General features: G+C 38.1%; 1 long non-coding RNA gene across 1 annotated transcript; it reads right to left on the reverse strand.

Moving 5' to 3' along the window:
• Nucleotides 1–7,292: 7,292 nt before the first annotated feature.
• Nucleotides 7,293–25,824, reverse strand: LOC124172416. Its single transcript, XR_006868156.1, has 3 exons — nucleotides 25,732–25,824; nucleotides 25,066–25,126; nucleotides 7,293–7,881 (listed from the first exon to the last, which is right to left on the reverse strand). It is a non-coding gene; the product is annotated as an uncharacterized LOC124172416 (long non-coding RNA).
• Nucleotides 25,825–26,375: the final 551 nt, after the last annotated feature.

Consider the following 26,375-nt stretch of genomic DNA (forward strand, 5'->3'; position numbering starts at 1 on the left):
AAGTGGTGCGTGTCTGATGTGTCTGCGCTACCTCTATGAATTCGATCGCGTTCCCGGTCCGTGAGTGGCCCTTCCATTGATTTGGGCGAAGCGGTGAAACAACCCAGACGGCACAGGAAGTTTTCATACCTGAATATGAGGGTGGACCATCAAGATACAAAAATCGCGCTTAGGAAGTTACTAAAAAGGTTTTGTTTCTTTATTTCCTTTAATGACGAAAAAAGATGCAAGAGGACTGGCAAATTCATATGCAACGATAAAATTGTATCTCATCGATAAAACTGTATTCGGTCTGGGACTATTTTCTTTCGCGGGTGGTGCCATCTGGTGCCATCGTGCCATATCCTCCTAGAAAGATCACATGCCTTCACAAGCCGTTGGAGATCGCATCGTTTACGTCACGTCTCACCACATTTCAGGGATTTTTGTGGTTAAGTGTGTGAAAAATAGAGTGTCTGGTAATGGTGAAGTTTCCCTCATTCTTTAATTTCATTCACTGGGCTTCAGAAACGTGTTTGTGAGATATTTTTGTTAAAAATGCCTTTCGTGTGTGTATTGTCGGGATGTAATGGAAACTTCGGGACATGGTTCAAGTTTTTAGCTTTCCAAAAGATCCTGAGTTGAAGAAGAAGTGCATTTGGGCGATAAGAAGAAAACATTTCACCCCTACGAAAAACTGTGAGGTATGTACTCTTTCTCGCTGTAATTATTTGGATGTAATTTTAAGTTAGAAGTGGCTTCGGGATGTTGATGCATCAACATCCCGAACTATTCAGTACTGAAGTACTATAGTACTATTCAGTACTAAAAATGGTGATTCAAAATATTGTAGCAGCAATTTTTTTGAAAATTCTTTCATTTTAATTGTCTTTTTTGTATTAATTCATTCGGTAAACGTGTGGTTAAAGGAGAAACTAGGAATAAGCTGCCAAGTTTATAGGATCGAATATTGCTTCTTAGCTTGCCCTATGGTGTATTACACGTCGGCTTTCATCATTTCAAATTATCTTATGCTATAGTTTAAAACAATAAAGATATCAGGCATACAAATATTTAATATATTTACGAGCCTAGTAATTTGATTTCTCATGCAGAAATACCAAAAATTGGAAATGATATGACCTAATAAGTTACATGGTATTTTATTATTTATTAATTTTTGGTGTGTGAGCTTCACATCGCACCTTGTGATATCAGAAAATAATCTCTGGCCTTGGACGAGAAGACGAGGAGAAAATTCTTGCTGAATTGAAGGTGCCCAGATTGGAGGAAGGTACCACTGCTTCACTGTTACCTGTCGCCAAGAAGACAGACGTTGTGGCAGAAGTGACATATTTGTGGATGTGGATTTGATTTGTGCAAGATGATGTGATAGTGGACGTTCATCAGAGAAAGTATTGAAGATAGTTTTTATGTATCGACCAGTCCTCTTTTAAATAATTTTCTATTCGAAATAGAATAAGAGTAATTGTTTCGCTAAATTAGATGTGGGATAGAAGAGAAAATTGGAAATATTATTGTGGTTGACAATAGAAAATACATAATATATGTATTGTATTTCTGTGGGTTTTTTCTTTCCTGCCTCTTTAAAATTTCTTGTGGTGGTGACTTCATGCAAAGTAAGTATAAAATCGGAGGTGTGATCTAAGAGATACCATGTTTTATTTTACAAGTGTTTATGCTGGTGATTTGGCAGGACTTTCATATTTTTAATAGGTTGATACATTTACTGCAGTGACCTAGAGACTTTTACTCATCCCAAATAATTTTTCAAATACTTTAGCGCCTGATATGGGTAAGTTTTAGCAGCTGAGACTGAACTATACGTTAATTTTTGCTTGCTTTTTGATGAATTCGATCATACTAATAGCAGATGTGTCAGCAATCCTGTTTCATCGGCAATTTTTATTTAAAAATCTTATTTCGTCAGGCTTTAGGGTAAGCTTTTTAATGCTCGTGGGCTATGTGATGTCTTATTTAGTGTCAAAATTAATAAGAATTTACTCTTATTAACATCTCAAGGTTTCTAAGTAAGTACGAGCCACTTAAGAATGCTGGATGCTGGGGATGCGTGAATTAGCCTTGAGAATCTCATTTTTCGCCGAGTTATTTAAGTGGCCGAGTAAGTTTTGTAAGTTCTCAATAGGTAAATAGTACTGTATCATGGTAATTAGAATTCATGATATAGTATTATTTACCTATTGAGAACTTACAATTCATAATGATTCGTATTAAGGTTCTCGCTACGGTCGGTAGCTATCGATTGTGTTGCGTTCGATACATTTTTAGATCGTGCGAGTTACGATATATCTAATTTTCGACCTAATCGATTGAGATTAGCCTGAGTGCTGTGTTCCTGCGCGCTTCGTATCCTATCGTACGTGCTTCGTAGCGGACATTCACATGCTGCGTACGCGCTTCGTCAACAGGCCGCGAATGGAAATTATCCATTGACGAAAAGCGACGAAGCGGCACAGTATCCCCGTAGTCAATGGGTACTATGTACATACGAATTAGATACGGAGGGTTCTGCGCCGTCTGGGAACTGACGCAGAGATTGCGGGGGGATTGGGTTGGTGTGGTGGCTAGAGTGTTGTCTTCCCGCCCAGCGGACTCTGTTCAAATCCCGGCGACGGGGGAGAATTTACATGGACTGCCCGATTCCCAGGAATAGCAATGGAAACGAAAAGAAAATTCTTTGTTTCGACCAGGAGGGAAACGAAAATAGGAGGCCTAGGTTTCGTTTCGTTCCGGCACGAAATTCAAATCACAAAGGGGTTTAGTTTCAACCCGGGTCGAAACTTTACTCCCGGGGAAGAAACGAAATTAATCGAAGTCCGGCTGTTCATAGTTAAGTTTTGATCCTAAAACTTGAATGGAAGGGAATAAGAGGGAATAGTTTCGACCCATAACGTTTGACATACATGGAGCTTAAAAAACTGAATGGCCGGTTTTCGTTTACCACTCTCCTGTTAAAGGTCAAAATATGAGTGCCCCATGCATGTAATTGCGGTAGGCTGAACTTCTACTAAAGTCAACAACACTTCGTACTCGGTGGGTGGGTCGAAACTAAACCGTTCGAAGGTAAAGCACGTGGTCCCTCCGGTGCGAAACATTATCTGCGTTTCGTTTCGTCTAGAAGTTTTAGTTAGTTTCGACCCGAAGTAGTTTTGACTTCAATTTCGTTTCGACCTTAAGTTAAGCTCCCCGGGTTTAAATCCGTTTCTACATTTCATTTATTTCAGTTTCCCTTACCATCCCTGCCGATCTCTGCGTGAATGTTGTGTTGATGTCATTTCAAGTGCAACATTCTGTCCGTCGGATGGGACGTTAAACCCTGGTCCCCTTGGCGCCTTTCGTTTAGAGTAGCCTGATTTCGACGCAGGGTTTCTCTCCACCCTTCCTTACCTACCCTTTCCATTTGCCTCGTTTAAACTACGATTGTCCGAGCGATCGTTCTAACCATAATTGGCCGAACAAGCCGTGTGAATGCATGTCCTGACAATAGCTCCCATAGTTCCGAACGTTGCCACTTCACGATGGTGAGACGCTGGGAGACCTGAAAGGGGAGCGACAACAGAAAGACGAAAAGCTCGTGTAGCTCTATTTCTTCATGGATTTGTCCTAGGAAGGAAGAATATGGGCAAAAGAAAAATTATTCGGCAAATGCACGTTGAAAACAGTAATATCTTGAACCTGCATACCTCAACAGCATTGCTAACCGTTCATTTCCCGTTCACTTCATATGGCAGCACTATATGGCAGCACTGGTTTTAACAATCGTCGTGTGAATGCACGATAGTTCCGACAATCACTGGAATAATCGTAATGCGAATGAGGCATTATGGCGAAGGTGACCTAAACTCTCGCTCGCCTCCTCCACCATACCGTACTACACCGGAGATTGCGTATCATCTACCTGAGGCGTGAGACAGAGCACGGTTGAAAGCGAAGGCTGAATTTTCTGACAGGTGAAGGTTTAGGGGGAACGGACATTTACCAACGAAATGTCATCTTGCCTGGGCCAAAGTTTGCAGCTAAATTTTGAAGCACTTTTTTGTTATCTATTAAGCTGAGATTTTCTGAGTAACTAATTAAAATGAAAAAAAAGGAGCTATAATGTAAATAGTATATATATAAAATTGAAAATATAATATGTAATGCTTGAGAACTCAAACTCTTCATGGTTTGTTATGCTATGAATGACTCCAGACTGAAAAATTAGTTGTTTTGATGTGCTCAAACTTAATATTATCTTATTTTTCTGATTATTACCTTTTGAAACTGTACTGTCGTACATGTTTCACCTCATTAGGTGTGGTTTAAGGAAGTTATCCGAAAGAGATCTACTAAAAACGGTATTCATACCGACAAAAAAGAACTTAGTAATATTATTATATAGCTTTAATGAAATAAATATAGGAAATAATTGATTTACTGAGTATACCTGTTGGTAAAAATTGATATGTTTAAACTATAATTTTGATTACACTTTCGTTAAGAGCAGCCTAATTTCGACGCAGGGTTTTTCTCTACCCTTTATTACCTACCCTTCTCTCATGGCGAAGGTTTTCGTATGAGGCGAATGAATTTCACCGAGGAAATGTTAAAAGTGTACAGCGTAAACTGCATGGCCATTGCGAGGATCAAGGCGTGGCAGAAGCGATTCAGTGATGGACGGGTGTAGGCAGCCAATGTTGCACGATCTGGATCATCAAACTGCATTACCGATTACCTCGTTCCGCTGGTTTATGCCCTCATTACCCAGGACCACCAAGTGACTTCTACCTCGTAGAGATAACGATTGTATCAGCGATCGTCTTATCGATAGTTGACAGAACTGGTCGTGGGAATGCGTGTCCGTACAATAGTTCACGTAAGTTCGAACGTTGCCACATAACGATGGTTGGGCGCCACAAAACCGCGAGAAGATGCGGCAGGAGAAGGACGAAAAGTTAAAGAAGATGCCATCCATCAAAAGATAAATTGGTCCAGGAAAGGAAGAATTTGGGCGGAAGAAAAACTATACGTTAAGTACACGTTGTATACAGTAATATTTTAACCCTACCTACCCCAACGGATATAATAACCGTAAATTTCTCGTTCACTTCAGATTTTAGCCCTGGAGGAGAGCGCAGGTTATAACTATCGTTGTGTGAATGCACGATAGTTCCGACGATCGCTGGAACAATGAATGTGTGAACGAGGAAAATGAAAGCCGTAGTCGAAGTGAGCGTCGGAGGTGTTCACAAAATCATGAAGGAACGACAGCACATGTGCAAAAGGTGAAGCCAAGTGGAGCCACACAGTCTTCCAAATTATCCGGAAGCATGTGTGATGCCACACGGCCTTGATCATCTGGAGCGCTCTTTTCGGGAAGGGAATGAGTTCCTGGCACGAGTGGTGGCTGCAGGTTAGTCGTGGTGTCATCACATCCAGTGATGACACCATGACTCATCTACAACTACCAATTGGTTTGCCCAACGGGGAACTTGCATTGGTCGTCGATTGCTCTAAAAACTATTTTTAATAAGTAAAATGGATACAATAGCTCGCAAAAATACCTCAAGTTTCTCAATTCATCATCAAAAGAAAAAAAGAATGACTTTCAAATCGAGAACAAATTCTCTGAGCCGACCACTGCGCGAAGAAACCCGAGCGTTGCCGAGGCCAGATGTGACGTCATAGGTGACTTAACAACCGTAGGGAGTTGGAAAATACACTGAAAGCATTCTGTAAAATTTGTTTTGAGGGAGTATTTAGCCGCTCTTCGTCACTTTATTTTGTTTTGTTTTTCTTGGGCAAGTTTTCCTATTGCTATTATGCATCGATTATCATTTGGGATATTAATAATGCGACATCGGGATGATGGACAAGCTTTTCACAACGTATCTTTTAGTTATCAGAAAAATGTATAACGTTGCCGCTCGCTCGAATAGTAAACCTGAAATTCATCTCCGTCTACATAATACCCCGCACGCCGATTATAAGGCGTGCGGCATGGGCTTTTAGGACACCAGCCTTTTTTTAGGATCTTGATTGCTTGATCGTGAAATGTCATAACTACGGTATACAACGGAGGTTAACACGCCCCTGACCATTTTTACATTACTCTTAGACATTTATCGATAGCGTAATAGGAGTTTTTACGATGGCACGATTGCACGATTTACAATTCATTCACGATGGAACACTAATAACTCTTGGAAGATATTATTTTACCTTGTGAAATTTTGTGCTTTACAACCACTGGCACAGTGATTATTAGCAGTAGCTTAACATCTACATCTGCATAATACCCTACGAGCCACCTCTAGGGTGTTTGGCAGGGGGTGATCAATCACCAGCATGCAGCATGCATTTGGACTCCCACATGCACACTCTTAACGGGAGATATCACGTTGAAAATAACCCATTTTGGCACAAAAAGTGTTCCTGAATGTCTCCAATCTGCGAGCGAAAGTTGCATTGACTGGAATTCACCTCATAATACAAGCACAGGCAGTCCTAAACGACGAATTGTCCGGTATCTACGAATAAATGGATGATGTTATTGTATAAAGAAGCATAATGGACGTTAGTAAACATCAAAATTTTTCTAGTTACACACTTAAATGAATGCTATGCCGTCGATAACATCAACTTACAACTAACGCATCCTTCTTCCAACGGCCGTGGCTCAGACTCCTATAACGATGATATTTAGCTATTATGAAATTTTTGGTTTAACTTCTCCAGTTTTATATTTTATGCCCTTACTCAGATATTAATATTTTTGAATAATACATATAATACATATATGAGGGCTTCCGATACTCTCTTTGCTTTAAACAGAAAACAATCAACACGTTTCACAAACGAAGCTCTCAAAACTGCTGGCAACTATTACAAACAATCGCAACAATTGCTTCGCGTAATGTTTCGTGACCATATACGTCGTCGAGGCTTCGTCGGCAGTGGCTTGGGGAGTGAGGGAGATTTTGGCGCGCTTTAAAATTCGTTACATTTATTATTGAATATCTCGCAAAGGAAAACTTAGATTTACAAGCGGTTTTTTTGTTGAATTTAGAAAATAATGTTCTGTCCTCCGGTGAAATAAAAAAAATTCATGCAAGTTCCCCATTGGTTCAAAGGCATACCCAACGGGCAGGATGGGTCTGCTGCCCCCCTAGAAGCAAAATCAGAACAGGATGGAAACGAAAATTTTCGACAAACTTTCTTTTAGCCCACGAAAAGTGATATTAGCATAAAACAGGCAGCAAAAATAAAAATAGTTTTTTTTGAAGTCAAACATTTTAATAACTAATAAATAATTATCATAAGTTTCTAGAAAGTTAGTTTTATTAATCTTTTCTGTGTTTAATTTTTAAAATTGATTTTTTACCAACTGATTTTAGGTGACGCTTCATCTCCTGCTCCCTCCTATGCACTAATGTCACCAATTTTAGAACTTGGGAGCGGTCCGAGTCTTCAGGAAACCGCCGAGCCATCTCCTTAGCTAACGACACTGCGTTAACTTCACTATAATCCATTAGGTTTGGGTCTGCCCCTCTCGCCAGTAGCTCTTCCAACCAATCAGCCTTGCCAAGTCTCACTCCAACATGCAGGAGCGTTTTTTGCCGCATGCCCCGTTCATCCACATATTCCAGCCCGTCTAGTAGCTCTTTGTGCTCGACCAATGAGCCAGTAAGCAATCCATTTATCAGCCTTTCCTCGAGTAATTCATTGGCGTTGATGTCCGAAACGCTGCTTGCCATTGTTTCAAAGCAATGAAACAATTATTTAAGCAAATTGGGCGGTTTCAGTGAACAAGGAGTGGTTAGGATGGTAACCCAGGAGAAAAAAATATCCCGCCGTGTGCCGGAAAGGATAAAATGTTGGCTGCAATGAAAAAAAATCAAAATCAAACTGTTTCCTTGTAAGTAATCCATGGCAGTGCCAGTACAACAGAACCGGCACTCAACTTGAGAATCAAAAACCAATATATCGTTCACTGTGCAACGCAAAGTACAAAAGTTAACTGCCAAAGAAACTGCCGCCTGGAAGAGAGGGTTCAGCATCCTGGCCAATAGCACAGGCAGGAGCAAGGTTAGCCGGCCAAAAACACAGTGGTCGCGAGGAAGGAAAACTAAACATACGTAGCAAAAACACGAAAATCATCACTTAGACCTGAAGACGCCTGGTGGAATCCTGGCGAAACTGTCGTCACCTCTGACAACAAAACGTGGGGAAAATCTGGGAAATGGAGAGATCCACGATATCTGAACGCCACGGAAGATGACGAGACAACACAGCGAGAGTGTTTTTTCATTCCTCTGCCACACTATGCGGCATTAGGGTGGTCCTTATTTTTCAAGTTTTCGAATTTATTTTGGGACGCCTCCAGTTTTGTTCCATTTGGCGAGAAAATAAATAATGAACATTATTTTTGCAATCGGATACCGGGAAATTGTGGCGCATCGCACTTAAAGTTATGAAATTTTGGTATTTTTGGTAGTTTTCCGGACATAAGGGAAGATGATGTTACTCTCGGATTATTCTATCCCTTTTCTTTCTTAAACAACGACTTGTTAGACATTTACTGAGCATCACCCCAAAATTTCTTTCATTTCTGCCCTTTGGTTCCCGAGATAACGCACCGAAAGTGAGCGCGCGCCACCCCAGTCAGACACTTTGGGTGTTACGCGGGTTGCATATGCTACATATTTCTATCGAAAGCCATATTATTCTTTAGATAAACTTTAAACTTCGTCATTATACCCTTGATTGTTATCTTTATCACTGTTAAGGACCAAAACGGGCTTAGTAGCAGTGGTTTATTCTCCACATCTAAAACTTATATCTAACTCTAAGTGGTTCTGTCAAAATTCAGAGTATCATTTCCGAGAGCTAACCCCTTAAATAGTATTTGAAAGTGAATCTCCTCGTACTGAATTGCAGCATAGACCCTTGACGCTCATAGTTGCTGTTTGTTTTGCCAGTATCCACGCGGGTCTTTGCTTTTTGCATTTATGCCGTCAGATCAGTGGCAGAATATCTACCATTGTTGAACCAAATAATGACAAAATAAAGAAAAACACAAGCTGTTTTAGTTACATGAATTAGCTAAATAAAACACGCTTATCCTATGGAATTCATATGCTTAAATGCATTACGTATCAAAATGTTTATTTGCTTAAAAAGCACCTTGTTGAATCGGTCCGGGGCCATATGACGGTGTTTAGAGGGGTTTACAAATAGCAAATAAGACAAAATTTAAGTGTTCGTGTACAATAATAATAGTGATTTAAACTTAAAAGGTTTAGCCATGCTGAGAGTTAACAATGTTTTTTCACATCTGTGCTTTCTCCCTTATTCACGTACACAACCTAGAAGTATTCAGTTAGCGCCTTAAATGATATCCTTGATGTATATAGGACACAATTACACATTAGATTAAACTTTTAAAGGCTTAAGCATAATCCCGTTGATGAATTTTGAATCATAAAAAGATGTCTGTTGAAGAATTAAAAACTAAATTGAATATTAAAAATTTCAATTTCTACCATTTGGAAGAACGTCTATCAAACTGCGCTCAAAGCTTTGTATGTGTGTCTCTTTTGCCTCCTACAAAACCGAATTCAACGTTTTGCCTGCTTAAGACTAAAATATGCGTCTGGAAGTTTCATGACCCGGGAGACGAAAGCCGCAAATTTTCGTCAGAGATTTTATTACGCAGGTCAAGTTCAACAAGGTTTATTTCCGCGAGATAACAACATCACATAAAATATGAAATATATATTACAAGTAACATGATAACAAAATATAAATCTCGCGGAGCTGCTTAGGTTTACGCCTCTTCAGCACTACTGGGGTTGAACACTGGTACGGGAGTGGTATTGGCTTGGCATTTACGCTAAGCACGACGGGAAACCCGTAAAACCGCCGTCAGGCCCCACGGTACATAACGAATGCTGAATATATAAGTTTTTAGCTCTTCCCCGTTAATGATGGTCGCGGGTGAGCGATGACTTTGTTTCGGAACCAAACAAAGAGGGACTTTGAGGGGGTACCCTCAAAACTAGGGAGCAGGTACCCGCACCGATCGTCTTGTATTACTCCTCTTAGCGGTAAGGGACCGCGGTCATTCAATTGTTCAATCAGTCAACTTTCAAAATAAATATTTGCACCTTTCTCAAAAAATATCAACTTACAACTGAATTCTTTGTCTTTTGAGCAGCGTTTATATTTTAAACGATAATCTACGACAAATATTAACTTATACATCGATTTTGGTGAAAGCATCAACATGGTAATGAATGCTGCGTTAAATGCGTTAAAGTTGACCTTAGAACTTCGTTTAAAATTTGAAAATGCTAAAAAATTAGGAATTCAATTCAAAGTCTGCAATTTACGTGCAGGCAACAATTATCCATATGCTATATATATATAAGCAATACATAAGTTGACCGCGAACCAATGCCGCAGGTATGGTAGTAAACCCGGAGAGGAGGGAGCACAACTACTCTCGGAGTCCAAGATAATGCGGAGTCCCAGCGGGGAGGGGTCGAAAAAGGTTCAGCGAGACCCTCCTTAACTTATGTTCTCCAAAAATGCTCCGTACCACGAGAAAGAAGAGTCTCTTGTGGCTCAGCACAGCAGTCATGCTAAGACGAAAACTCCGCCGTCTCGAAAGGGTTAAGCAACAAATATCCATATGGCTAATTCATATGAACAAAGCATGATTTACCACGAATCAATGCAGCTGGTAGGATTATAAACTGCTAAAGGAGGGAGCCCAACTACCCTCAGAGCCCGAGGTAATGCGGAATCCCCGCTAGGAAGGGTTGAATAAGGTACTGAGAAAGGAAATTGTGCTGAGAGTGTGTGATCATCCGCGACACCCTTCTTAAAGAATGCCCTGCAAAAATGCCCCGCAAAGAGAGGAGGGAAGAATTTCTCGGGGCTCAGTTCAGTAGTCTTGCTGAGGCGAGAACTGCACCGTCTTGAAAGGGTTAATAATTAACTACATCAATGGGTGAATATATTCTATGCTTGAAATATATTTATTAATAATTTATTATCAATGCAGGTTATCAGACGCATAGTGACTTTCAAAAGTTTTAGGACAAAGTTTGTGGCGCTGTCTCTGCATCTTGAGGAATGTTAGTTTCCCTTACTCTTTTAAATTACCTTGGTCACTCACCGAAAATATTTCGTCTGCACAAGAGGATAAATTCTCTCAGAGGGAAACGTTACTTTCATATTGATCACAATGTTTCAATTTATGTCGGAATTTTTTATTATTTCGTGTTCATTTATTCTGTACTTAATACTGTTTTATTAATTGGTTTACGTTTTATAAAACTTTGACGGAAATCAGTTTTTTGTGCTCTAGTGGAGTGAGCGTTACGCTACGCTACGCTGAAATTTCACGGGTTTTATTGGGTCTCAAGTTCCCAGCTGTTTTGGCTGTCTACTTAGACTTTCTTCACTACTTGTAGTTTCAGGCGTTAAACATTCTCGGTGTGATCATGGCATTGATTCTACATCTACATCTCATCTACATAATACCCTGCGAGCCACCTCTAGGGTGTTTGGCAGGGGGTGATCAGACACCAACATGCATATTTGGACTCCCACATGCACACCACACCGTCCAAACAACGTCCCGTATAATAACAAACTATACTACTATATGCTGTTAGAAATAGAATATAGAATAGATATTCAGAAACATGCATTAAGTTTTACATAGGTTAGTAAGCTACACTACAAGTCATGCAATCTATTAACGAGTTTTATTGCTGCCGTTATAATATCTTATTGATCGTGGAAAAAATGACATTCGGAATCTGTCTGTTCTACAATCTATCTCTCTTATTTTATTTATATGATCTGATCTTCCGTAGTACGTTGGCGTCCGTAAGATATGGTTAACTTCGTTAGAAAAGACACTGCTCTTGAATTTATCTAAAAGGTTTAGTCTATTTTTCAATCTACGGTCCGACAGAGATTCCCATCCGAGTTTATCTAAGAGGTCAGTTACACTAACAAGACTATCGTAACGACCTTTCACATACCTGGCAGCTCTTCTTTGCACGCGTTCTAACTCTGCTATTAAGCCTTTTTCATGAGGGTCCCAAACACTGGCAGCGTATTCCAAGTGTGGTCTACGGCTTGGTTAAGTGGAGGAGGGAATATGGGAACGGATAAGGGCAGTTTTGAGGATTTAGTGTTTAGCGTATGCTGAGGGGGTATAATCCCAAAGAGTTTTCAGTAGAAAAAATAAAAAAGAATAATAATAATATCAGGCCCAACTTTTGCACAGTGGTAAACCAAAGTAAAAAATTATCAGTCATGAAATATGAGTGTAAAAGTTTCTTCATTTCGAGATAATCAACATAAAAAGTGTCTGTTGGGTCAAATTGACCCAGCCGGACATTCTAGTGTTAAAACTGTGACGAGCCATATGTAAGTTAATATTGGGGCAAGGGTTGCATTATCCTTTTTGCTGAATGGCTGCATTTAAAAGGCTAGGGATTCAGAAAAGGGGTTAGCCGGGGCTTGTAGGCGGATAATAACGCGGCGTTAGCTTTATGTAACAGTTCAAAAAATGACGCAAGAGTCACACATTTCGTGTTCTTACTTCAAGAATGATGAGGATCAAATGGATCGACCGAGTAAGGAACGAAGAAGTCCCAAGAAGAGTTGGAGAGAAGAGAAGCCTAATAAAAATTTTATAATAAGAAGACGGAACAACCTTATGAGCCACATTAATTAAGCTAATATAAAACGACAATTTCACTCACTGACTGACTCATTGATACAATTTCGCAGCCCAAACTGTGATAGGCGTGGGCTTATTGGACGTAAAAGTAAAAAAAAATTCATCGGGAGGAAATATCTGAAGACTTGAAAAAGTCGATTGGTTTTCGAGATATATCGACTTGAATTAAGATGGGAGCCTTATGGAACTTAAACTTTTTCGCTTTAATTTTGTACTTTAAACGTCCAAGGAACATGATATTCAATGGACATAGACTACATTTTTTGGTCGATTTTTTTGTATGGTTGCCATTACGACAAATTGATATTAAGTATTTTTATTATAGTTTGAACGCTTTCAATGCTTTTCTTATGGGAAAATTTTAGGAATTTTATTTAATAACTTGCAATAATTGTACGACAATTTCCTTGACTTATAAGGTGGAAGATTTTTTGGTTGATTTTTTGGCTATCTTGGAATTTTCATATGTCGAAACAATTCCGAGGAATAAACGATTTCGATTTTACATTGTCGTGATGGGCGAATTTTCAAACTCGGATTTCGGCCTTGAGACATGTGCCATATGAAAATTTGGAATCTCCTAGAAATACCAATTAGGGTGCTTCGCACCCTAACGTTTCAGCTTACCTTCCCCGTAACCCTCTTGGTTAATTCATAATAAAATTCCAAAAAATATCCTGCACGCGAAAAATCATTGTCGCCATTTTTTTGTGGAGCATACAATCTTGAATATCTTAGCAACCATTCAAGCTAGATGAATGAAATTTTCAGGGTAATAATATTAAAATAGTCAAATTTTGCTATGATGACCTTTCCGCTCGACCGATTCATGCACGAGTTATATCGATACCAATCTCCTTAGTTACGCTTTAATCGCTAATAACTTTGGTATTAACCAAGTTTTGAATATGAAAATCATACACAATACAACTGCTAATTTGTTTAATCCGACAAAAGTTAAATCAAGCGGATCAATTGATTAGAGTTCACGTTATGATTGATATAAGGTTACATTCGATGGAGCCATTTTTCATTCCTATTTACATAGTTACGGGGATAAAAATTTTAACAATATGTAAGGAAAGGAATGAATTATGCGTACATATAAATTATTTAAATGAGTAATGTTTCCTAATGAAGATATATCAATATGCATTTATATCTTTTTGTAATAGGTCCCCGTAAGAAATACACGCATCGCCCTATCTACGTCACCAATATAGGTACATAGGTGAAATTTAGAAAGCGGGGATAGTCGAGAAGGCAGGAATAAGGGAATGACCACAGAATGGAAAGGATATCAATAGTATAGCGAATTTTTCAATACAGGTGTCAGTAGAGTCGATTGTTCGATTCGATTTTTATAGCAAATACGCAAATTGGCATTACTTGATTAGTGTTTACGTTGGACCAATGAAATTCGGTGAATGGGTACATGATGGTATTCCTCACAATGCGCAATGGAAGTATGTTTTGTATACATTCTCACGTTCGATATATATCGAATCTACTTTTTCTTAAAATATATCGAATTGCTATAACATATAGGATTTTACACCCAAGGACATAGTTGACCAGGAATTATAAAGTAGATGACCATAGACTGGAAAAAATATCTATAGCAATGTGGATTCTACAGTACAGATGGCAGTATTATCGGAAGATCGATTCGATTATTGTAGCAAATACCCAAATAAGCATAACTTGATTACTATATAAGTTGGACCAATGAAATTTTGTGAATGGGTACATCTTGGTATTCCTCAGAATGCTCAATGGAAATAAGTTTTGTATATAGTCTCACGTTCGAAATATATCGAATCTGCTTTTTCTTAAAATTTATCAAATTGCTATAGCACATAGGATTTTTCATCCAATGACATAATTGACCAGGAATTAATGTAGTAGATACCCATAGACTGGAAGTTAAACCAATAGCATTGCGTATTTTACAGCACAGATGTCAGTATAATCAAAAGATCGATTCGATTATAATAGAAAATACATAAAATTGGCATAACTTGAATAGTAATTCCGTTGGACCAATGAAATTTGGCGAATGTGTACATCTTGGTATTCCTCACAATGCTCAATGGAAATATGTTTTTTATGTAGTCCTGAATTGCTTTAACCCTCCGACTCCACTTGGGGTCTTTTTTGACCCCAAGGCTGATGAAATACCTGTAATTTTTGACTCAATTCAGATTATCTTGCCATGTTACAGATATGCCTTCCCGCATGTTTTGTCTTTAAATTCATGCCATTTTTTAATTAAAATTTTGAGTTATTCACGGATGGGATTATGTTTCCTGAGTGGGGTCAAATTTGACCCCAGGTGGAGACTGTGTAGGTATTAAATTTTGAAACGTATATCTGTGGAAACATAATTGATAAAACATGTTGAAAGGTTGGTAATCCTTATGTAGGTCTTCATGGTGGGATGAAGATTAAGATGGAAAGTTTCCGGGTTATACACCGCGTGTGTCTTTCTTCATATAAAGCAGTTTCGCCGGCATTGCTGGTAGCATCTTTAGGTCACTGGAGTGCAGAATGGAGGTAGAGATCGTCTTTTATATAATTCATTCAAGGCTGGGCTCATCTCATTAGTCAATCCATCCTCGTGTTTTCCTTTTTTTCCCTATAAAACTTTTTCCGGATTTTGTTGGAGCACTCTGTTCAACATCTAAATCTACATGATAAACTCCTAGCTACCTCAAGGGTTTTTGGCAGGGAGTGAGTATTTTTTACTCAACGTACACTCTTTTCCATAAGTTGGGTAGCTGGTTCACGTCTTTCCTGCAGAAAATGTTCGTAGAATCCAATATCTTTTCCTCCGTTTAGAGCTATATTTTGAATATAATGTATCACAGATATTGTAACGTGGGCCCAGTGAAGATTGAGTGAAAATAGCCACCACCTGCCTGAGTTCTCTTGGAGGGTATCATGTTGATGTATTATCCTCATATTATTTCATGCCAAACATTTAGCATTTTCACTCATGAAATAATAACAGCATGGAACGCCTATGTCGAAGGCGCTACCTGGCCTCTTAGACCATCGTAACCCTATGTCATCAGCAGGTGCATTGAGAGAAGGAAAAGAAAATACTCTAGGGGACAATTTGCCTCAACTGTGATTATGATTCATCACCTTTACTTTGTCACAGGATTTCCCCTTCCTCCTAATTTTCGAACTAGCCACCGCTGCCTATGCGCAACTCTCATGTCAAGGAGGTCAGGCCTTATTTTCCTTTTAGCTCTGCAGGTGCATAGTTCACATCGAAAGTGATTTTGTGGGACCAGTAAAAAAGTGTACCTTCAAAACGTTGTAGTAAACATGGAGTTTCATCGGCTGAGCTGAGGATATAGTGCAGATCAGGTACTAAATGAAATTTTTGAGAACGATGACGAAGACATACAAATGGACAGTTGTGAATTGAGCAGTGATGAAGAGGAACGAATTGAAATAGAATAGGATGTCACAGACGTGATAGTGGAAGAAGAAAATTTGTCAGAGAGTTTGAGGACAGTGAAGATGAGGGACATTGCACCACCACTCCACTAAGTTCAAATCGCGTAGAAATTCCGAGGGTGATGTAACCCGCCAAGCAACGAGAGGAGCATTCAAGTATTTTTTCTTATGCAAACAATACGCTAATGGTTTCATATGTCCCAAAGCCAAGAAAGGCAGTTATTCTAGTTTCAACTCAACACCGGTCATTTGATGTTAGTCGTGGTGAACATAAAAAAAACTTATTTTATTTTATTATCATACAAAATCCGGCGTCGACACTGTAGATCTAATGGCAAAACATTACTCAGTAAAGCGTAGGACATGAAGATGACCTCTTGTTCTATTTTTATATTATTGATATTGCAGCATTTATTACTTTTGTTATAAATTCAAAGAGGTTCAATGGGGAAACAGAAAAGGGAGCAAGGAGAAATTTTTTATTGATTTGGCAAAGGAGTTTGTAGAACCAAAGATAAGAAGGCAATTGAAAAATCCTCAGACACGAATGCAAGCAATTAGGGAAGCAGTTAACTCTACAGGATTTGAACATTTATTCCACTGCAGCGTAGAAGGGCCACTACGTAGAAAAAAACTTAGGTGCTGTTCATTTTGTCTGAGAGAATCCGGTAGGTAATGAATCGGAGGTGTGAAAAATGTGGTCTTTGTTTGTAATGATCATTCAAATATCATAATATTCTGCATAAAATGTGAAGGATTGTAAGATAGATTAGTTGTAATTTCAATTCCTAATTTTATAAAAGTAATTGTTTTTTTTTTGAGTTGGACTGAAACGGAAAAATTATAAGAGAAATTTTCTGGATGAACAATAATTTGTTGAGTTTTCTAGAATAAATGTTATTGTATTTCAAAATGTTAATATTACTTGATAAAACCATAAAATTCCTTATTTATGTCTTTATCATAATTTAAAACGGTATAATTCAAAATCTCCTGAAAATTAACTGATTGTTTATAAATTTACGGTTTTGGGGTCAAAAAAGACCCCAGGTGGAGTTCACGTAAGTATTGAGCAGGTGGAGGCCGAGGGTTAACATATAGGACTTTATGTCCAAGGGCATAGTTGACCAGGAATTTTAGGGTTGATGATCAAAGACTGGAAGTTAAATCTATAGGATTGTGAATTTTCAATACACGTGTCAATATACTTGATAATTTGATACGATTATGGTAGCAACTATGCAAATTGGCGTATCTTTATAACTATTGATGTGGGACCGAAGATATTTGATAAATATGTTCATCATAGCATTTTTCATGCTGTACCTACTATTGAAATATATTTGTTTACTACGCTCCTATTCGGCACATTTTGAATCTGCGTTTTCGTAAAATATGTCGAACTGCTATTATCAATAGAATTAAACATCTCTGGGGAGTGTTGAGCATTCTTTGGTTCTTTCTCCAATTCAAGTTTCTTAACCGTATTCATATATTTATTGTGATCTATTCGTTCCGCTGTTTAAACCTTCCTCAGATATAAAAAGGCGACAGCATTAATAGACATACGTCGTCTGTGACATCCGAACATTACTTCATTATTCGAGACATATTAATTCCGATAGTCATTTCCGAATTAGTCTCTGTGCGTTAATTTTCTAAAAATCATGTTTTTAATTTGATTCAGTTTGGTGCGTTCAAACGCTCATAACAAAAAATGGAGGTGCTACAATCCTAGGGTAAGGGTTTAAATACTTATATTTCACAAGTACATCCGTCATTAAATTTAAATTTCTCTCCATTACGTAAATATTAAGTTAAAAACGTTCTCCTAACGTTCATATCATCGTGGTAACTAAGACGACTTTAAATATTGTTGAGGGCGAATGAGCGAGTTGTTCGCCCATTTGGCCCATTTCAATGACATTTTGAGTGTTTTTTTCGCCTTTTTTAGTAACATAAGCACCCAATACTTGAACACAGGTAACACAAATATGTTCAAACCCCCCTAATTACCCACTTGATGAATTCAAGCGCCCATCGACTCGTACCCATTAATCCCCAGCGTTGCGTAAACGCAACATTATTGAATCGTAATTATTAGAAAAAACCTTTGCGTTAGAATAGTTTTTTCTCAGGTTTTCTGGATTTCTGAAGTACCTTTTGTTCTAATTCAGTTATATTTGTAAAAATTTTCATTAAAATAATAATTTTTATTTTACTTTGAAATTTGCCTATTTCTAACCGTTGAAGTACTACAAATTGTAAATAATTTATCACCGAGATTTATTGTGCAATCTTACTAGAGGTAATGTTTTCTCTTAGTTCTAAGTATTCTTATTCATCATGTTTATTTTTGTCACGAAATTCCGTCGTTACTGGTATAAATATGGTTGTTGTAAATAATGTTGCGTTTACGCAACGATGGGAATTCTCTGGTAGACCAGAGGGCTTTTCTCAAAGCATAACGAAACTCGTCAGTATGGCTTTCAATCGACAACGTAGTCTTTTGGAGGCAGTGTAGCTACATTTTTGGCACTCACAGCTTGTGAGTTTACAAAGTAAAGGGTGAATGGCATTTTGAATTCCAAGATGGCCATCTGTACGAATTTTACATCGAACACACTGATACTTCGTAGAGTCAAACTTGCGTTCACACGTGGAACCGATACAGGGTAATGTGATTCCCATGTCATTGAGTGGAAGTATTACTTCGTAGACGATAAATTCTGCTTCCGATGCACTCAGTTTCAGAGACGGTAGAATGAGAGGGTGAGAAACGTATTAGTTGAAGCAGGATTGTTATGGAAGGTGAAGAGTTCCTCTAGTCGCTCTCTGGAATTTTCTCCGTACAATCCTGAGTTACTTATTTTTTCTTTCTATCGCTTAGGTGATGTAAGGCTAATTATCTTACTTCAGTTGTGTTCGTATCAGTTAAATAGTCCTCTGTAATGCATCTTTATCTCTCATCCAGTAATTATATCAATAATATCGCAGTAGTTTTTTCTCGGCCTTTTTCAAAATAATTCATCCAGGGGTTTCATTCAGATATAAAAGTGAAGAAAATTTTACCCGTTATTTCTACACCTCAGATAAAGATGATGATGCTTTTAGTTATATAGCTACTTTAGATGAAGCGTCAAGAAGGGAACTAAAGAATATAAATTAACAGGAGAGGCGATGTATAATATTTTCTGAATTTTGGAACTACAATGGGGGTTACATCTTCTCAGTTTTTCAAACATGGTTGATTGCAGGAGGTGCTGCAAGGCAAATCACAGTTTACTCAAGTAGTATCTAAAGCAAAATTGTCCAGTAACCGCCCACGCCCAGGTAAAAGATGCAGAGAACAAACATGTTCATCTAAGTGTGAACTAATAGAATCTACCTCGGTAGTAGTCCCGAATTTCGGCGTGAACAAAGCAAGGTAAACACTTATTTCTCAGTATGGAGGCCACTCACCAATTGAGATCTGTCACTTATTTCTCAGCGGAAAATTACTTGAATTAATTTTGAGCGACTCAAATAACTACGCTGAGGAGATAAGTAACCATACATTTACTCAGAGTAAGGCAGATAAAAAAAATAATTAGAATCGTAATGTCGTCGGGGTATCATATATTACCGCGCACTAAGTTGTACTGGACAGGCCAATAGGAGATGTCTGTCGCAATTTTGAAGCAATGTGTGACGGGATTCGGTTTGATAAATTAAATAAATAACCACAGCTCTCTGATAATTCTCAACTACACAAAGTAATGCATTTTTGAAAGTTGGACCTTTTCTCACATTCCAAAATTCCATTCAGTTAGGAATTTTCCCAATAAATGGTTCCATATTTCAGGAGACACACAGGTAAAATGTTCATTCGTGGGGAACAATTTAGAGTAGGTTATACTTTGTGGTGTCTGGCCTCATCTGCAGGTTATCTCTATCAATTTTTGCCATATAGAGAGTGGGAACTTGAAAGTGATAAGTCTAGGATCTCTAAGTTCACTAAGAGAAAGGGTTGTTCTATATTTGCTGAATTTTTTGTAAGTCTCCAAAATTTCATACCGCGTATTTTGATTATTTCTTCACCAGTTACAATATGTTTGTAAATTTTAAGTGATAATTGTTATGTTGCAACGGGTAACAGTTAGAGAAAATCGAACGGATAACCGCGCACTCATGTCTTCGAGAGATTTGACAAAAAAACTAACAGGGATTTCTACTATTCGTTTGAATGGTCAAAACATATTCTCTTAGTGCGATGACATGATAACTCTGTCATCGATTTTGCTTCAAATTACGGGAACATGGAACCCATAGTAAAGATATTTCGAATTACGAATATGACGAATATTTCCGAAGAAAATCGAAATATCATCAACGATTACTGTAAGGAATGGGAGGGGTAGATTTACTCGATAATTATGTTGCATGTTGCCGTATCCAGATTAAGTGCAAAAGGCCTCTATTCCGAAAAGAGATTGATAGTGCAGAGGTGAATCCGTGTTGATTTTACGCCAAAGTTACGGGCAAAGCAATTCCATTGTTAGAGTTTCGGTCCGAGATCATAAAATTTTACTGAGGCAAGAAATAGTTTCCAATACAATTTCTGATGACATTTGGCATAAGAATTGGTGCCCACATGCAGGACACCTTAGAAAAAACGGCATACCCCAGCATGCCCGTCAAGGGAGAATGATACATTTCCTCCGCAAGCATACTTATAATTCATGGCGAAGATTTCGGATAAGTTATATTGTGAAAAGAGCTACGTTCAATTTCACGCAGAATATTGTTTAATATTACATCAGAAAAGGCGATGAAAAATAAAATATCAACCTAAATTTGAAAAGTTTTTTTTTCTATTTACCGGAGTTTTCCCAGCGTTGCGTAAACGCAACATTATGCAAATCATATATTATGCTGAATATTATAATTTTGTCCGAAAATTAATCTTAATTAGGCCATAATTAACCGTAAAATACGAAATAACCGAAGGTGAAAGCCCTATGTGCAGTCTGGGGAATAATGGGTTAATATATAATGGCCTGATGAAGACAATCGCCGAGGGACAAGTGGAAGGCAAGAACGGAAAAGGAAGACCTCGAAAAAATATATGGAACAAGTAAAGAAGGATGTGAAAGAGAAGAAATACGTAGGTGTGAAAAGATTATAGGTAATAGGAGAATAGAGTGGAGAGCTGCGTCAAACCAATCCTAGGATTGTTGACCAGAGATGATGACTTGAAAATTACTATTATTTTCAATTAATATCGATCCTAATTATTTGCTAGAATTCATTCACCTTTTACTCTTCGCAGTTTTCTTGGTTGTGTTGTCAGATTTGAAAACTTATTTCCGCCTTCAAGAAGTGCGCGCAGTATACTCTCACTGTTATTGGTTAATTTACCTTTTACGTCATTATATGATATCTTAGTTGATATATACAGCGCAAATAACTTACCAGTTTTTAAATACTTTTTCACTAGGGCTTCACGTTCTTTAATTCACAATTGATGCGACGATACATCTCATGGTTTCCTATTATTTTTTATTGCCTAAATCGAATGATAATTATTTCTGGAGCAGGTATTTCACGCTTTTAGATTTTAAAATGACTATATCTATTTTTCGATATTAAATGAAAAGTGAAAATTTTCAAGCGCGCGAAAATGCGACGGCTTTGTATGAATGCTGGAAAAAGCCCGTGTTACGTCTGGCTGTTGCTGTGTGAGGCCACCTGGGTTCGAAGGGATGAACGCCGCTACGGTGCAGGCTGCTAGTAGGTAGTGCTTACCTTAAATAAGGGTTATTAATACCTTATCAAACGAAGGAATCTTTCCAACCATAGGCAGTTTTAATAGGTGATTTAATAGAGTCGTTTCCCGGAGCTCTGTGCCTCATGCACGCATTGGTAATCTCAGACGATGCAAAACACCTATCTACTCATGTACAAACTAGGTCCCTTTGGCGTCACGTGGAGTGGAATCGCATGGCCGCCAATCTGGCCTTTTTCAAATGAGGATAAAAATTGACCATTGCCAATCGTCTAAACAGGGATTTCCAAAACCAAATGCGTTGTATATTATGAATACATTATTGGTGGATAACGAATCGCAATCAATGCCTTTCGTTTTCTTTGATGAAAGAAACTTCCCTATTGGAAACAGTCGTAGTCATAGTTGAACTTCCGTTCTCTTGAAAAGCAAAATAGGACGTAGAGTCCTGCCTTACGCGGATAGATAATAGCTATGGTGGAGGGCGGCAGAACGATTTCCTAAATAGATGGGCTGCTGAATTTACCCTGAATTACCGTTTATTACTGGGTAAGGCGTTTCAAGAAAGGCGATAAGTTGCTGATAGGCAGGCAAAGGAGGTGGAGACCTGGAGAAACGCAGAATACCAAGGACATCATGATTCGCATTTTGATGAAGGATATTCGTTTGTGTCAGTGAAGTAGTTTTTATACCCAGGGAGACGCAATTTGGATGTAGGTGCGCAGTAGTTAGAAGGCGGGTAATGGAGCATACAGCTCAACGCCACAAAACTGCCGTCATACCATTATTAACAGATCGATAAAAACATTCAACGCTATTACTCAGCCGGGACAATTTCGTTAATAAATGGGATTTTCGGGACTTCAATTCGTCATTCAGATTAAAATATCCCACAGCAATCGAAACCAATAGACACATTTTCATTTATGAACTGATATGCGTGACCCTTTGTTGCCAGTCTCAAACAATTATGCCGACGCTTTGTTTTTATGCGACGTTCACCGCCGGGTTACGGTCACCCTCTTTTACAAACCCCTAACCTTCAAAATATTCTATTCATTGGAAGTAATTATGCGTATAATTCTGCCCTACTCTTAACTTTTCTTTGACACATAATCGCTAAAAAAAATTAAGCTGTTGCTGCGAATTTGAAATGTACCAACCATACCAATGGGTAAACGGCATGAAAAAATATGACAATTTTTTTCACGAAACGACTCGATCTCACAATCGCTACCATCATAGTTGCACGTTACCGCCACGAGTCCATTCTACCCAATTGCTTGAAATGGAAGTGTAGTAGTGGGGACAATAGAGACCCAAAGTGAAAATCGATGCCACGACGCGGTAAATGCACACGAAATAATCATGAATTGCCAAAATAAACGAAACAGAATGATCAATTTGCAGGTGACATCTCTCTCTGTGTAAAATTATCTTCGTGAACAAGAGAAATATTTGCGATGAGGGACCAAGGAAATCAGAAAGAGTGGGGGAAATTGTTATTTCTCGTGAAGCGGAAGTGACCCGTAGAATTGTCCTAAAACTTTTTAGAGAGACTGTAAATAAAATAGAACCACTGCAATAAATTACCACTTACTATAATGAAGAGTGCTGGATTCGCAAAAATGAAAACTTACTAATAGTTTGACTCCAGTTTGATACCGGGAAAGGGGTAAAGGTTACCTCAAAATTACTGTTCTCTGCTCAGAGCGCGATATTTTATGTACTAGACCGTCACACAATAACTCTTATCTATATAGATATTATATGATATAAACACACGAATACTAAAATACTCATTTGCTCTAACACTCATACAAATGTTTGTATTTAACGAGATGGGAAACAAAAAAGATGTTTTTGTCTTACTCCACCATTGTCTGAAACCCCAAGAATAATTTCAAAGCACAGAATTTCCTACTTTTCACCTTTTCGTTCAAAATGAATTTGGAGATAAGCTCAAAAATAGCCACCAAAACTTGATGATGACGGAAGAAGGAGATCAAATGGAAGGAGAGCGATAGGAAATCATTTACATTCTACTTTTTTGTCTTATGCAAAGAGCGATGTAGGAAAAGTGAAACAAGAGGAAGGAGCATTAAGCTCCTTCACTTAAGCTATGTATGTGAGGAATTAAATTTATAAGCTGCGTGAAGAATTAAATTTGAAGTTTACAATGAAACTTAATGCAAAAAAGGTTTTGTTCACTTTCTAACCACCAATAAAAAATGACTCCCTTAATAGGTAATGAATAATTTACTAGAGTACAATTTGGCAAAGATTGCACTAAAACTTGCTGACAAATGACGTAAAGGTGAAGTGGGAAACGTAAAAAAGAGATAGGAGCTGAAACGAAGAGAGGGGAAAGGTAATGTAGAAAATTTAGAATGCAGTTTCTGAAAAATCAAATTCTTCGCTGTTTGTTTAACAATTTTGTACTACATGCTGAAAAGATTTTAATTTTTAATTGATATAAACTCAACACACTCCAAACAAAATTTTTCTTATTAATTAAACAAGAATATAAAAAATATTCCATGAGCATAAAAGCCTCTAAAGATGAAGGCACAATGAAAACATACTACATATGCATATTTATATTAAAACAGACTTTCTAGTATGACAACAGTGTTCAGTTCAGAAGCAATGTTAATATTGATCTCAGCTTAATATGCTGATCAGCCACCACAAGCAATTATGTACAAAACAATTTTACGATATGACTGCGTCTCGTTGAAAAGGAAACTACATGTATGAATTTTGTTTGAAATTATTAGTCGACATATAATTTTAAGCATGTAACTGCGGAATAAGTACAAGATTTGTATTGAAAACATTTTTAATAATGGATTTGAATCAAGAAATGTTTGTTAGTAGTTGTCACCATAAATGCAGCTCAAAATTTGTCTATACATTGTACAAGATAATATCGTGCATGGAAAATGACAGGCATTTTTGAAAATGTTCTAATGTTATAATATTAAAAACATGTTAATAAAATAATCATGTATAATTCGAAGAGAAGCATGGTAGAAAAGTCTTCGTATCTACTTACCCAAAAGGTTGGAAAATCTGGTTGAAATAGGTATTCATTTCCTCTTCGGCAAAACAAAAACCTGAAAAGTAAAGGAATTCCTTGTGTTCAAATTAAAGTGTTACAAGGTAATAATTATACTGGTACTAAGGGCTGAAGGATGAATTTTTCCGGGTTACACCGCGTCGTCGTTGTGGTGGAGAAGGTCAACTTAAAGTTCTTCATACCGTGTCTTGGCATCAAGCACTTCTGCCAAGACACGACATCAAGGTCTTCTACCTGAACACGCCTACTGAAATTCAGGAGAAAATGCTGTCTCCACCACTAGGACGACTCAGTAAAACTCGAAAAAATTCAGCCTTCATTTCTACCGCACCGCAGGAGCCTTCGCACCAACTGGTATCCAGGGATGTTGAGGAGGGGTGTATTACTTTTACGGAAATTACACATGCTAAAATAAAATAAAGGCACGTTATACTTTCCCCACTGTTTTATTCTTCTGCGACCGGTTTAGATGTCTCTACATCATTTAGACGGTTCCACGTCCTATTCAAGCGAAACAGCCCGCGAATCGAAGCTAACCGATAGCAGAATATTAAAATGGTGAGTAAAGTACGAGGTGCTTCTATTCTATTGTAGCATGGTATCAAGGGATATCATTTTCCTTAATTTCCCCATTCAACTTACAGCAATCCCAGTGCAAGTTGATGTAATGACACTTCTCAGCTACACGTGCATTACACGTGAAGAACTAAATTGGAGATCAATTCCTTGGTTGCCTTTCGAACGAGGTATTTCCCTCCTGTGGCTTACGGAGGGGGTTTTATATCCACAGAGAGCGGGCTTATCTTATCTTGTGCGCAGTATAATTAAGAGAACTTCAGATTTGCGTGGGCTTGACAATCATGAATGGTGTCCTTCACTACTTTCTCGAAAACATGGCGAGATTCACAACTGAACGTATTTGATAAAAATGAGAGTCCTCTTTTTACCTTTTTTGCTATCATGAATGGGTAAGTGCGGTGTGGGATCAGAATAAGAAGATAAAGGATACAGATATGGAGCTTACCACACACTGGAGTTACGAATGTGCCGAATACCCGCACGGGAGGCGCGACGGGGCATATAAAATGACAGGAAATGGGAGTGCCTACACTGGAGGTGATTAAGTCGCGCATGGGGTCAGCGTTTGCAGCGTCAATCGTTGGACTAAAATCCGAGTCGTACGATGAGCAACTTTTCCTCCTATTTCTGGGCATAGAAGTGACCTCTTATGTTGCACTTAGGTTCCATTGGCTAAATAAAGTTCGTTTGCTTATCCGTTGTGATGT

Source organism: Ischnura elegans, assembly GCF_921293095.1.
Source record: "Ischnura elegans chromosome 13 unlocalized genomic scaffold, ioIscEleg1.1 SUPER_13_unloc_1, whole genome shotgun sequence".
In the NCBI taxonomy this organism is placed as follows: Eukaryota; Metazoa; Arthropoda; class Insecta; order Odonata; family Coenagrionidae; genus Ischnura; species Ischnura elegans.